Consider the following 11,603-nt stretch of genomic DNA (forward strand, 5'->3'; position numbering starts at 1 on the left):
AACTGATTTACTATACCACCTAGGCCATAACTTTGTATGCCCCACTTGGTGACCTAGGGCGTCTTCGACGTATTCCAGATGTTGTTTTTCACTCTTCTTCCACCCAACCTTCCTCTGACCTCAGGGAGTATCTGCCCTGATATATCTCCAGATTTAATACACCACATATTCCCCCCTTCGAGACTACACAGAGTCTCGAAACTAAAATAATAAACCATACATGACTACAATTTTGATATAGGTAACAATTCCTCCACTACATGCTTTCTACAGCATAACTTTAACACTAATATAATTTTATAGAGTGTGAGAGCGAAAAACCTGTCCGACAGCCATCTTCCCAAGTTACCCTCAAACAATCTAGACAGGAAAATTCTCCCACGGTCCCTCTGCCCTAGGCGACCACACAAAGTACTCCAGACCTATCAAAAGGAGGAACTCTAATTATGTATAACAATATGTGTAGAATGTAACTTAAGCAAATACATATGGAAACCTGCTCACTGGTTTTAACCAGTGCAGATGTGTGTAGAGCTCTGAAAAGGATCAACGCACACAGGGCTCCAGGACCTGATGGCATCCCTGGCCGTGCTCTCAAGGTGTGTGCAGTTCAGCTGGCAGATGTGTTCACAGACATTTTCAATAGGTCACTGCTCCAGTCTGTAGTCCCCACATGTTTTAAAGAGTCCATCATTGTCCCTGTCCCCAAAAAGACAAAACCCATCTGCCTCAATGACTACCGCCCTGTTGCACTCACCTCCATCATCATGAAGTGCTTTGAGCAGTTAGTCAAAACTTTTATCACCTCCTCCCTCCCTGACTCACTGGACCCCCTGCAGTTTGCCTACAGAGCAAACAGGTCCACGGATGATGCCATCTCCCTCACCCTCCACACTGCCCTCTCCCACCTGGACCAGAGGAACACTTATGTGAGAATGCTGTTCATTGACTACAGTTCAGCATTCAACACCATTGTGCCCTCCAAGCTCATCATTAAGCTCAGGGACCTTGGGCTCAACAGCGCCCTCTGTGACTGGATCATGAGCTTCCTGACGGGCAGATCCCAGGCAGTTCGGATGGGGAACATCACATCCTCCACCTTGACCCTCAACACCGGAGCCCCTCAGGGTTGTGTGCTCAGCCCTCTCCTCTACTCCCTGTTCACGCACGACTGCGTGGCCACACACAGCTCCAACACCATCATCAAGTTTGCTGACGACACGACCGTCATCGGCCTGATCACAGACGACGACAAGGCGGCGTACAGAGAGGAGGTCAGAGCCCTGACATCTTGGTGCCAGGACAACAACCTCCATCTCAACGTCAGCAAAACAAAGGAGCTGATTGTGGACTACAGGAAGAGGCAGAGAGAGGCACACACACCCATCACCATCGACGGGACTCCTGTGGAGAGAGTCAGCAGCTTCAGGTTCCTCGGGGTAAACATCAGTGAGGACCTGACATGGACACATCACACCAGGGTCATATCCAAGACGGCTCGACAGCGGCTCTTCTTCCTCCGCAGGCTGCGGAAGTTCAACATGGACTCCAGGATACTCTGCAACTTCTACAGGTGCACCATCGAGAGTATCCTGACTGGCTGCATCACCGCCTGGTATGGCAGTTGCACCGCCCTCAACCGTAAGACTCTACAGAGGGTGGTGAAAACTGCTCAGCACATCACCAGGACGGAGCTGCCATCCATGGAGGACCTCTACACCCAGCGGTGTAGGAAGAAGGCCGGTAGGATATTAAAGGACCCCCATCACCCCAGCAACAATCTGTTCTGTCTGCTGCCGTCTGGCAGACGGTACCGCAGCATCCGGACCAAGACCACCAGACTCAGAGACAGTTTTATACCACAGGCTATAAGACTACTGAACTCCTGAGCTGTGTGAATGTCTACTCACATCTTTTTATAGTACACACATACATATATATATATATTATACACATCTGCCATACATATCTGTTTATAGTACACATATCTATATATTATACATATCTGCCATATACATCTGTTATACATAATATATGCATCTGTCCATACCTCCTCATTCAACAGAGTAAAGTATTTAAATACTTTCAATGTATTCCACATATGTATATATTTCACATCCTCAAATCTTTATTGTTGTTACTGTAAATATTCTTCTCTCTTTTTGCACTATTTTATTTATGTTATTTGCACCATGTATGTTGAGTTGTTGGAGGAGCACGCGACATAAGATTTTCATTGCCAACATATACGCTGTATCTGCTGTGCATATGACAAATAAAACCTTGAAACCTTGAAACCTTGAAACCTCAGAAATCAAAATCGAAACGATGTCCAAATTCTGGCTGGTCGACCCATCGCACCTTCCAATGGACCTTTCCCTGCCTAGACCCAATTTCCCTAGGCGTTAAAGAAAAAGAAAACATATGAGGTCCCAATATATCTACTCAATACCAGATAACATCATTCCCCACACATTGATACAGTGACAATATTATGGACGTTTAAGTCTAACTCATACAAATATATGTAAGAAAAAGACACAATAGTGGTTCACATTGCAGCTCCTTTGCAGCAACGTTGACGACTCTCAGTGTAGGGTCGCTCATATGTCGAATCCGAACACTTTGTCACAACGTCCTTGTTCAGAATCCTTCAGTCCATTTTAATTGTCCAGTTTGAGTGTCTGGATCCCTCCAGTGTAAATTCCCCCTTGTCCTTATGGAAGGAGAGAAAACAAAAACCAGTATCTTTGCAGAAAACAACAGATGCAAAGTAAAAAATCAAACACTGATTATGATGTCAGATTCACGATATCATATTATTAGAGGTTATGATTTCCATATTCCCCCCTAAACCTAGAATCCCCCAGTATAACTACCACATGACAACACTCTAATAGATATAAATGTCATGAGTATATCAAAATCGGACGTTCAATATGGATATTTCTCCAGTAACTTCGCTTCTATCCATACTTCTGCCTCGTCGCAATCTATACTAGCCACCTGTAATAATGGCATCTGAGATGGATCACCAGGCATCCCAACCCATCTCATTATCATCGCCTTTGCGAAGGTCAATAACAGTGTGCAAAAACAAAACATCACACATAATGATATAAGCACTACCACCATGACTTGAACCAATACTGCTCCTAGCAGTCCGAATTTGTTCTGCAACCAAGCATTTGCAGACCCTCCTGCTCCTTGTGATGGGCCAAACTCATCCCTTATATGCTTCAATGCGTCTATCACACTAGTTATATTGTCCGAACTATCTGGAATTACCGTGTAACCAGCGTCTCCGGTTAAATTCAACGCCACACATAGGCCACCTTGTTTGGCCAAAATATAGTCCAGTGCCATATTATGCTTTAACAATGTCAGCCTATGGCTCTTTTGAGTATTGGATAAGAAGTCAAATCCCCTTATGGTTTGATTCGCAAACCCCTGCAAGGTATAAGTGATATTATCAATGTGATCCGCCAAAAATGTCACCCCATACCATGGAAATAGACCTATACCCCATTTTTCTCCTATACTGATCCTCCAATGGTAGGATTCCAAATTATGAAATTGTGCCAACTCCCTTTTCTTTTTCGGAGAGACTATTAGATTGATTCCTATCATGTGTTCCCTCCTTTTGCATAGAAAAGATCTCATATGGGAGTTTCAATGTTGCCATGTAACAACATCCTGTCCACCCGTACGGCAGAAATATATATGCCTTCTTGCCGCAGACCCACCAAAGGTCTTTCTTTCCTATAGTCACATCACCAGGCAAAAGCTGATCCTTCACCAACACTGTTCTATGCTGTTTGCGGTGTGGGACATAGAATTTCACCTCATATCGTCTCTCGTTAACCGTACACTGTAAAAAAATATTTTCCCTTTTTGTTGTCTCAACTTCTGTTTTTGAGTCAAGTGAACTTTCAACTCAAAAGTTTTCATTACTTTTGTTGAGATAACACAAATATCTGTGTTTTTGCTCTGAAATTCTAATCCACAGTTGGCACAACTGAGTTATTCTTGTCATCTCAAATTTAAGTTGAAGTTCACCCTCTGGTTCAACCTTACGTCATCTTGACACGCGCAGCCCCACGCTAATTTTAGTAAACGTCAACCGCCCAACCGTCTTTTCATTAAGGACCAAGGGGGGGGGGATGAGAAGAGACCCCACTGTAATTAAACCTAACTTTTTTACCTTTCAATTTTTTTGTAAAGATTAAACTTTTGTCAAATTTTAAGGGCGAAATACTGTAAACCCTGACCATTCAAACAAAACGGTGCTTAGCCTTATTTTCAAAATCTTAATGATGGGCTAGTAGTAAAATTTGGGCTATTTTAATCGGGGGAAAAGTTTCCCAATTTTTTTCAAGAGTTTTTTTGGGTCAAAACGAAATTTTTAAAAAAACAAGTGGGCCCCCTAACAGTGAAAAAAACGAACATTGAAAACTTTTTTACATGAACAAACTTTTAAATAGTATAAAAAAAATTATTTGGAAAAAAATTCGAATTTTCCCCCAAATTTAAGTTATGCGAATGCCAGTTGGTTGACTACCCCAACAACCCCCCCGGGCTTTTCCGGGGTTGAGACAGACTCTTTTTAAAAAAACTACCCAACCCCCTATATGAAAATGGCTATATCTTTAAAATGTGACGGTAAAGTATGAACAAAGGGTACCCCTTTTTTTTGGGGGTTTGCACGTTCTCAATTTCGCTGAGTGCAAAGGTTTAGGGAAGTGTAGCAAGGCAACGTTAACTTTGTTCTGAGAAGTTGAGGTTGGGGTCGTGTGCTTAGCTTTGAGGGCAGCATGATTTTTCCTCGGAGGGGTAACTACCTTGATGAAGTTTTTCGATGCACGAAAGCAGGGGCAAATTTGTTTCTTTAAAAATTTTTCTGAAAATTTTAAAGGGATGCATCAAAGGTTTAAAATAAAGGGCAGGATCCGCCTTAAAACGTGACGCGAGCAAAACCCTTGGTTTCCTATGGGGGGGGTGTGCCGTTAGAAAAAACAAAATTTTTCCCCAGGGCATGGTGCATCGTGTTGGGCGCGCCGGTATTTGGGCCGTTAGAAAACACAGCCCCCCATGCTTGCATCTTTGCGTTTACCTTTTTGCACCCTTTGCAACTTGCATTTATTTTAAAGAAATGCTTTGAAACTGCTTTTTCCCTTTAAATGCTTCGGTCTAGCGGGATTTCCCTTAGGGAAAATTTCCCCACAGAATCCTCTCAAAAAACGTGACCTCCCAAAAAGCTTTTTTTCCCTAGGGGTGGCGCATTAAACCCCCTTTTAACCCCCGGGGGGTCGCGAAATTTGCGTTTTTTTTAGGCGCGTATACATGTAAAAAATTTTTTTCCCCCTTTTGTTGTCCATTTCTTTTTTGCCCGTCAACGGGAACTTTCACCCAAAAAATTTTTTCCAAGGGGTTTTGTTGAGTTTAATTTTTTCTTTTAAGGGGAATTGGATTATAAATTTTTGCAAAATCATAAATCAAAAAATTTTTGGACTTGTTTATAAATATCACATTTAGGTTTCCCTCTTATTCCCAAAAATCCCCAAAATACTTTCCAAATTGTAAAAGAAAAATTTGTTTGACCCGGTTTCCCTCTATAGGTTACAACCCCCAAACCCCTCGGAAGAAAAGGCAAGCTTTTCTGCGGGGAATTTGCAGCCTAGTTTGTACCAGAAGCCAAACATTTTTTTGTCTTGTTTTTTCAAAAAGGTTCGGGGAAAAGATTCATTCAACCCCCTGATTGTTGCGGGGGACCTCCCAAAGTTTTGTATTTTTTTCCTCGGAAATCAACGAACAGTAATTCGGCCATTATAAGGTAACGCATGGATTAAAGGGAAACCACCCGGTCCCTTTCCCTGCAAATACAAAGACTGTCCCTGCACCCTCAAGACCCAAGTTCCCAAAAGAAAATTTGGGGTTGCCCAGCAGGGTTTCGACAAATTGACTCTGAGCCTGTAAAGCGAAATTTAATGTGAACCGGGAAATTTTCTGTAAACCCCTTTCAACTTTAAAAAATACTTTTTTTCATTTGGGGGAAGCAATTTTTAAAAAAAAAGAAACCGTGAATTGTCCTTTCAAGAGTGCACTTTCAATTAAAATTTGTCTTAGCACGTTAAAAGCTCAAAAGAGCGGGTTATCATCATGCCCTAGTGTAGATGATGTAAGACCCCATTTTTATTTTTTTTGGGAAATTTTGAGGCCTTTGCTTTTTGCGCCCAAATTGGCCCCCTTTTAGGGGATGATTTTGAGGCAGGCCCAAAGCTCTGTTTGGTAAATTATGAGTATGAGGGAAGAAAATATTGAGGAAAGTTTTTAAGTCAGCCCTCGCTTCTTTATTCATTAAAATGCAGCCCGTTTTCCCCCCCAAATTTTGTTTTTTCTTTTTTTTTTTCTGCAATACAAAAAACAGTTGATGAACTTTATCAATTTAAGCCTTTCATCGAAAAAATTTGCCGCTGAGATCAACAGACCCAATTTTAGAACTCCTAACTGTAATTGTGATGCCTCTTTGCTTTCAGGTTTTGATATTGTTAGGAAAAAAAACCCCCCTTTCAGATGCCCCCTCGGGGGCAGAATTGGCACAACTTAAAAGGGAGGGCTACATTTTTAAAAGGGAAAATTTCACTTTAAATTTTTAAACCCAAATTGAGTATGTAAGATGTGCTAGCGGAGATTTTTTGTGAAATTTTCCAGTTTGCGTGTTCTCCCCTTAAATTTACTGAATCAGATAATGTATTTTGATAAAGTTTCCCGCACCATAGTCAAGGCCCACAAAAAAACCCTATAGGCCCATTTTATGACAGTTTGAACAGAAAACGAATAAATTTGCCTTTTGGTGAAAAATTTTACATTGCTTTTGGGTTTTTCCCTTGAACTTTTTTGACCCCTGTGCCCCCTTTAGTTTACGCCAAAAACGAATAAAAGGGATTTTGTGGCATCTATTGGGTGATTTTTTTTAATTTCCCTTTTTTCAGTACGGGTCCCTCTGCATCCATCTTCTTGCGACTTTTGGTTGTCTTTGGAAACTTAAAATTTTTTTGGATTGAGAGAATTCTAGACCTCGATCAAAAATTTTTGAGATTCTTGGCGCGATGGGCTTTTTTTCAGAGAAAAAAGGGGAAAGTGTCACGGGACAATTGTTTATTTTTTTCCGCAGACAACCCTTGGGGGCCCATTTGCTTCCCTGGCTTTAAGGGGTTTTCAGTGGGGGAAAGATCTGCGGGTTTTTGTTTAGCTGTTCGAAGGTTTTAACTTTATCCATAAAAAGTGGAAATTTTTGCCCCTCAAAACCCCAGGATTTAATTGATGACGGCCCTGTCTACATTGAAAAAAAGTAGCTTTTTGAAAATTGTTGATGGTGTAAAGGAGCCGCCCATTGGGGCCCCGGATTAAAAATTATTTTCAAACTGCAAAAGGTTTTCCCCAGATACCCTTTCATGTTTTTTTGAAGGTTTGTCAGAGAGGAGCTAGCATTTTTGTTTAAAATTTTTTTAAATTTCATGCAAGTTTTTCACTTTGGAAGATTTGAAAAAAATGCCATTGGGACATACCCTAAAGTTTTGGGGGAAAACTAAAAAAAACCCCTCAAAAAAAATAAAAAAAGGCTTTTCTTGCCCAAAGGGACCAAAAGGGGGAACCCCCCACAAAAAAAGGCTTTTGCTGCGGTTGCTACCACAAATAATCGGCATTTAACCCCTGATCATAACAAGGTAGGGGGCTTTGGGTTTGGGGAGTTAAAAGACTTTGTTGAGATAGTATTTAGCCCCAAATTCTCAGAAGAATTTTTTGTGTTTTTTTGGAGCAAAAATTTATCCACCAAAAGGACCTCCCCCGGGGAAATTTTTTCCCCTGACTATAAAACAAACCAAAACACCTTTTAAGAACATTATTTTTTCACCTTGTGAGGTTTTTGGGGCCCTTTGGGTTGATTTTTGGGGAAAATTTTGGGGTTTTTTTTGAAGCCAAGCATGGTTATTTCAAGAAAGTTGGCGGATGTAACAATTTAAAAAACATTTTGCCCCATTTTTTTTTTCCACCCCCACCACCAGCTTCCCTTGTTTTAAACTTCGAATCCCAAGGTTTTAAAAACCCTAAAATTGGAAGGGGTGAATGCCCACAAATATTTCTCCAGAATTTTTTGGAAATTTTTTTCTTTTCAGGATTTGCCATTAAAACAAAACACCCTGGTGGAAGTCTTTTGGGTTTTTAAAAATTCAAGTGGGGAATTGGAAGGCACAAAATTATTCTGGGGGCAGGGGTTGTATTTTTTGGACATACATGTGGACTTCCAAAACTTTGCCAAAATTGGGTCAAAATTTTTGGGGGTGTACGGGAAAGTGTAAATTCATTGTTAAATTTTTTCACACCCTGGTTTATTGATCCCTCAGTTTTTGGGGAACTGGGGCAAGAATGACCCCTTAAAAACGTCTCCATTGAAAACCCCTCAGGACCGGGAATTTTTTTACACTCCTTTGTCATTTTTTCCCACCCAGGGGGACGGAATTCGTGTTTTTCCCAAAGGTTTTCTATTCCCAGTGAGGTAAAAAATTTCAGGGGTTTTTTTTTAAATATCCCGATATTCCCAAAATTGACTTTGATTTTTCCCACACACAATGTGTTTCTCCTTCTGTTAACATTACTTGCTAACCCCAAAACAACGAAAAGCCCCCCAAGTCAATCGTCATATAAAAACTTGTCCAGTTAGAAAGCAACATTGATTGTGAAATAAAATTGCCTACTGTTGTGAAAATTTTAAAGAGCAAGGGGTAGATTTTGGAGGAAATTTAAAGGCCCCCCCAAAAATGGGTTTTTTGGGCTGGGGATGTATGGGCTAGGGGTGACTTTTTTCAGTGTCCCCCTACAGGAAATATGGGGGGTGTCAATCACCTAACTGCAGTTTCTTGGGTAGTGCTTTTTCCAACCAGGCTTAAAAAACCCTTTGGTGCTGTGGAAAAAAGGGGTTTGCTTTTGTCCTTTATGGTTTTCCCGGGAACATGGAGGCCATGGGAAAGAGACGTGTTTTTTTTGGAGGGGTTTTTTTGGGTAAATTCCTTTTGGGCCCTTTCCTTACTTTCTCCCCATTGTTAAATTTGAAACAACTTAGGGGGGGGTTTCCTAGTTGTATGGGCGGGATTATCACAGAATGTGATTGATTTGAGGTTACGTTTTTTGTTTTTTGGCATTCCCTTTATTTATTTTTGTAAAATTTAGCAGGGATGAACTCATTAAGTCAGAAAATACACTTTTTTGGGAAACACGGGTGGACTTTTAAACTTTCAGTCCTAAAGCAAAAGTTTTTTTAAAAAATTTGGTCGGGCATTAAAAAACCCGGAAGAACCCATGGTTAAATGGCATCTCAAAAAAAAGGGAATGAAAAAAACACTAGGCATTTTTGGTTCAGAGGGTTTAAAAAGGCCCTTTTTTCAGTTAATTGTTTTTAAAAATTTGGTCTCTTTTTCCCCTGTTTCCTCCTTTTTCCCCTTTTTTTTTTTAAAAACATCCTATAACTTTTTTTAAAAGGGGGAAATGTGTAACGTCAAATTTTTGCAGTTTTTTTTTAAACTGATCTAAATATTTTGTCCCGGGGTTGGGTTTGCAAAAATCCTCCCTTGAAATGTTTAATTTGGTCTTTTTAGGGGTATTCTTTTCTGTCATAAACTGGGAAAAATATGGGGTTTCGTGTGTAAATTGCACCAGATGACATTGAAAAAACTCCACTTTGAAAGCCTTCCAGACAGGGCTTGATCCCTTCATCGACTTTACTGAAGGGGAAAATTTTTTTTTGATGGAAGCTGTTGTGCATTTTTTGAAGCCCCAAGCTTTGGCAATGAATTTTGCAATTTGACTCCAGGGTCTGTTTTGACAGAAGAGCGGGCCCTACCTTGAAGGTTTTCCAAAACCCGCCCCCAGAGTCCCCCAAAGTGGGGCCACCTCAAATTGATGATCTGCTTTTGTTTTCCCAAACTCGACCCAGCTAGCTTCCCCTTAAAAACCTCCTCGGAAAATTAAACCCTAAAAAAACCCCAGGGGGATACTACCAGACCCTTTCATCATTCCAAAGTTCCCAACAGACCCAGGTTGGGGGACTCCACCGTGGCAAGGAGGATTTTTCAGAGATGGCTCCCTTTTGGAATTTTGTTAGATCTAGGGTCTAGTGAAAATACTTGATACATTGGCAGGGGCCCCTTTTTAAAATTTAAAGGGAACCCACCCTTCCGTTGAAAAGTGTTCGTTGTTGAAAAAGCTTTGGGGGGAAAAATTTTCCTTTGGCTTAAAAAAACCCGGGCTCACCATTTGGGGGGTTTTGGCCGGAAAATACCCAAAATTTTAAAAAAGGGGGGAATTTAAAGGCAGAAAGGTTGCGCTTTTGCTGGTTCATGGAGCTTTCTGTGCAAAAAAAAGGTCAGCGTCGGGGGTTTCCCCGGGTACCAAAAAAAAGCCATGAGGTCCGAGGTAAATTTTTTCTGCCGGGTCACCCCGAATAAACCAGGGGAGGGCTTGAAAAAGGGGACAAAAACCCGATTTCCCGAGTGAAATGAAAAAAAAAGAAGGGCCGACGGGAAAGAAAGTCGAGCCCTGATGGACAAACCTTTTCCCTGGGGGGGTGGAAGTCATCAAGGAGGATTTTTGGTCAAAAAATTGGTAAAAACCAGATGGCCAGCTTTTTTTTCCACAGAGGGGCCAAAGGTAGGTCCCCATTTTTTTTAAATGTTTTATTTTTAAAAGTGATATTTTTGTAAAATTTCACTTTGTTAATAAGGAAATGTTAAAAATTAAAGCCCCAAACGAAAAGGGCCCTTCTTGTAGGGCCCAGGGCACTGAAGAAACTTTTTTTTTTCCCAAAAAATTACTGACTACGAAAGATTAAACATTTTTCGCCCCTGGACTTAAAAGAGAAACCCTTAGTCTGCCCTTTGGTGTGGAAACTGCTAAAAAGCCCAAAATTGGGCTCTTTTGTTTTTGGTCTGTTTTTGGCATTACTGCAGATTGAAGCAAAAATTCGACGGTTTAAACTAAAAAACCCTTGCAAAATTCTTTTTTTTTGGGCGGCCTGGATAGATGCCCCCAAAAATTTCCCTTTTGCGTCTTTACGGGACAGAGGAAAGTCTGAAAAAAATTTCCCCGGTTTTCCCTAAACCCTCTCGGGATGGGGCCCGTAAGTAATCATTCCTGGAAAAGGCCGGGTTGACTGTCCGCCCTTTCTAGACCAAGCCCTTTTCTTTTTCAACAGATTTTGTGGGGTTATTTAAGGTGGATTTTTCTCCTTTAACCTCCCCCTTTTTTTTGAAATATAAGAAAAAAACATTTTGGGCCCTGAAAAAGCCCCCTATAATTTAATCAGCCCGTACTTTTTATTTTCCCTAGAAAATATTAATGAAAAGCAACTGAAGCCTTTAAAGGGAAAAATTTAGGGTAAAAACACTTAAATATTTTGGGATTAAATTTCAAGTGGGGTTTACAACTTTTGCGGCCCATTTTTAGTGCCCTTTCCCCAAAAATGTGATTTTTTCCATGAGTTTTTAGCTAAAAAAAAATAATTTACGGGCCTGCCCAAAGGGACAGTAATTTAAGCAGCTCTTTTCCTA

Source organism: Eleginops maclovinus, chromosome 15 (assembly GCF_036324505.1).
Source record: "Eleginops maclovinus isolate JMC-PN-2008 ecotype Puerto Natales chromosome 15, JC_Emac_rtc_rv5, whole genome shotgun sequence".
NCBI classification, from domain to species: Eukaryota; Metazoa; Chordata; class Actinopteri; order Perciformes; family Eleginopidae; genus Eleginops; species Eleginops maclovinus.